This window comes from Bidens hawaiensis, unplaced genomic scaffold (genome assembly GCF_021521415.1).
Source record: "Bidens hawaiensis isolate Kalapana, Puna unplaced genomic scaffold, B.hawaiensis_p1.1 tig00001521_1, whole genome shotgun sequence".
NCBI lineage: Eukaryota > Viridiplantae > Streptophyta > Magnoliopsida > Asterales > Asteraceae > Bidens > Bidens hawaiensis.
The window spans coordinates 1363807-1367758 of NW_027491087.1; the positions used below are offsets into that span (position 1 = coordinate 1363807).

General features: G+C 31.2%; 1 long non-coding RNA gene across 1 annotated transcript; it reads right to left on the reverse strand.

The window, feature by feature from the left end:
* Positions 1–616, reverse strand: LOC143584198 (uncharacterized). Its single transcript, XR_013144317.1, has 3 exons — positions 415–616; positions 182–327; positions 1–110 (listed from the first exon to the last, which is right to left on the reverse strand). It is a non-coding gene; the product is annotated as an uncharacterized LOC143584198 (long non-coding RNA).
* Between the last annotated feature and the right edge of the window lie 3336 nt (positions 617–3952).

Sequence of the window (3952 nt, forward strand, 5' to 3'; positions counted from 1 at the left end):
TATCCCAAACCCGTCTCATGCGACCTTTTACAACAAGTGACCACATATCAGAACCACTTTCCACTAAAATTTGGTCCATGCTTCTCTATCATCGCTAACAAGTATTCCTCCTACAATTAAACACAAACAACACGATTGTTAGGTTCATACAATAAATATATAAAAATGAAACATAACTTACATAAGATTCCTTGGCTTGTTCAGTATAAAGCACCTTCCCCTCCAAGTTGTTAACGTCGAGCCAACAGTTTTTCTTTACATTCTTTTTTTGCGGTGGGTAACAAGAAAGTGTTCTTCATGAGTTGGTTCCCAATCAAAGACCCTCCCCTAGATAAATAATAGGAAAAAAAAGTGAAGTAATAAGTATTAAATGACACATGATTACTAATATTTACAGAAATATTATTAGCTTACCAGTCTAACACAATACTCATTGTATCTAATTGGGCCGACTGTATCCCGGGAAAATTTACCACTGATGTCGGTAATCATGTGGTTTGCTTTGCACTTTCGAACATCTTGCGCCATCCGTTCCCAAACCTGTGAAAATATACGAGATATTTCAAAGCAGTTTGTCATTTCATTGAATGAATTTGTTTGTTTCAAATTTATGAGATATTTCAAATTATCAAATGTTATATTTAACTTTTGCAGCAATTTTAACATTACCTCTTGTTTAAGGGAATTCACATGAGATATCATATTTAATTAATACAACTATTAATCATGTAACTTAAATACAAACTTTCATATCGAGCAAGAACTTCAATAAATGCAATCAACCAAACAGATAGTGTAGCAAGTGAAACTAAAGATCTGGATCAACAAAACTACACATTATCCATCTATACAACCACTGTATGTTTCTAGTTAAAATAAAAAAAAAAAAACATATGATTGAGATTGCGATAAATTAATCATATTTTCAGTCAGTTCAATGAAAGTGAATTCATACAAAACATAGTCAAAGCCATCAAATTGTATTGTAACCAATGAACAGTAGCTCCAGCAAAAACAACTAAAATTAATATATTCATGTAATTGGTGTTCCATGTGAAGATTGTAAATACAAATTAAAAATAAAAGAAATCTAATTTTGCTATCAAAATGGAAAACGCAGCCCCAAAACCCAATCCTCCGCCCCTGTTAAGAACCATATGAATGAAACCCAAATAAACTCCTAAATCACAACAAGCAGATTGGTTAGTACCTGGATTATCGTCTACGAATAGGTTGTGAAATATCGCCTGCTAAGATCGAACGGATTGATATGGGCTAATACTTTTGTACATGCTAGTGAGCCACATCCTACTCATATTGATTCGGTTTGATTCGATTAATCGGTTCGGTTATTTTGTGTTTTAATATATGGTTTACCGGAAACAAGCAAAAAAAAAAATGTTTTACAAAAAAAAAATTCAAATTGTTGAAGATGTGTAGCAAGTTGCTACACATTTACCACTTGAAATTCTTGGATTTATGAAAGACGAACACTGCGAAAGCATTTGCCAAGGATGCCTTTTACAATTTGATGTCGTTATTCGATTTATGAGGTTCATACATTGTTTTTTTTTCTTATTCCATCTTTTACACAACGTCATTATACATGGATTACTTTTATCTTACAAACTTATACATATTAAAATTCACATACGTGTGCGGGTAGAGTTAGAGCTGATAACTTAGAACTACCACTTATATTATAAGTATAACTTTAATGTTAAACACATATACACGTAATTGTATAACATGTATATGTATGAGTTAGGAAAATAAAAGCATTTCACTTATGGTGAGGTTATTCAAAATATGGATGGAAAAAACAAACGTTGGAGACCCGTTAGACAAAAAACATAATCAAGCGGTCAGACTTGCGTAGCAAATGAGTAGCAACTTGCTACGCAGTTGCTACACATTTCCTTCAAAATAAACGTTGCGTCAGAATTGCGTTGGAACCTACATTATTAATTTAATTAATGTATTGATAATACAAAAATAAATTTCGTTGTCATAAATGTGTCGGAAATTCCGACACACTTCCGACGCAATTTGAATTATCATTTACTTATCGTTATCAGAAAAAACAAAATACAAAACTAAAATGTTGGGTCGGAAGTGCGTCACAAATTCCGACACATTTGTGACTCGATTTGTATTATTATTTGATTTAACAAATTAAAAAAATTAAATTATAAAAATAAATTGTTGTGTCGTAATTGCGTTGTAAATTCCGACACATATCTGACACAATTTGTATTATGATTTAGATAAACATATCAAAAAAACTATAATTACAAAATTAAAATTTTGCGTCGTAAATGCGTCAGAATTTCAGACACACTTCCGACGCAATATGTTTTAACATAAATAAAATACAGATTTAAATTGTTGTGTCGGATTTGCATCGGAAGTTCCGACGCAATTATGACTCATTTTAGTTTTTGTCGTAAAAAAATAGGATTTCATTTTCTGTCGGAAATATGTCGGAATCACGTGATAAATTCCGACGCAAAAATTTGTGTCACAAATTTTCGTAGCAATGATACCCATTTTCTAGTAGTGATTTAAACGTCGTGTATTGTTTATTTAAGTATTTGTATGAGTTGTATCAATTCTTTTTTAAACACTATTCTTCTTAAAAATGTTAATCCCTATATCAAATTAATATTATTGTTAAATGATTTATTAGTAACAATCGTGTGTTATTAGTAAGAAAATTTACTTAAATAAATTTTAAACATTATATACGTGGTAAGTTTTTAAAGATTTATGACGCCACACTTTCTAGATTAAAACTAGAGATTGAGTCAATTTTCTAATATTCAACGAAGAGAGTAACTACAAATGTTATATATGAATAAATTTTTAGTGATTAATGAGTACCTACCATATGATTTTCTTTTTCTTTTTTATTTCACAAAAAGTTTATTTTATTCAACTCTATAATATATATTCATATTAATTCATCTAATACCAAATTAGTATAAGTATTTCACATTGTTTTGTTCTTTTGTTAATATAGTTTATCCATCCCGTATATACATGGGTATTTAACCTAGTTTATTATATATAATAATATTGAAGTGGAGAGGTGCTCTTTTCAAGGATGCATCTCGCTCCCTCAGTTCCATTTAAACTTACTAAAAAAATTAGTTTGGAATATTATGTACTCTTATAATTAGTTAACAACATTGTCTCAATAGAATTGGTCAAGTCCATCTTTCCTTATTTATCTTTATATATCATCTTTAAGTAATGGTTCACAACACATCGTGGCTGGTTCTCGAGTCCCCTTATTGCGCAAATCGTGACTTGGTGATGCTACTGAATAGACTTAAGTTATTTAATAATTGGTTAAATGGTTTTAGTTATTTGGTTCTTCCAATTTTATCTAATAAATTACACCTTAATCCACTTTTTGGTTCTGGTTGGAGACCTGAAACCATCTTAGGGATCTGGCCGTCACCCGAATGCCCTTTTTTACCGAACCAACACATCACCAGATGTGTGTCAGTCACACCTGGTCTTGTGCCACATTTCTTGGTTTGTTCTGGCTTGTGTTTTCAGAAGTTCAAGGCATGATATAGCTAAATCACAGAAGCCTCTGGCAAGTTATGACTCACTACCCAAAGAAAACAGACCTAAGATCGCAAGTCATTTTCATTAAGGTTAAAGTGATTATCAAGTTCATATGAATTTTGGTAGACGAGGACTAGTCATAAATGTGTGTCATTCCAACACACAAATTGACTAATCTCTACACATGGTATCCCCAAGATGGTGTGTGGGGTTTTTCAACACTCAACGGGTACACTAGCAAGCTTCACGTCACTTTCTACCAAAAACACTTGAAAGACCAAAGACTAAATTAATAACACAAGTTTTTTAGCAATAGAGAAAAATAAGTAAAAAGAATTATTAAGAACATAAATACATCAATTTACTAAAAATA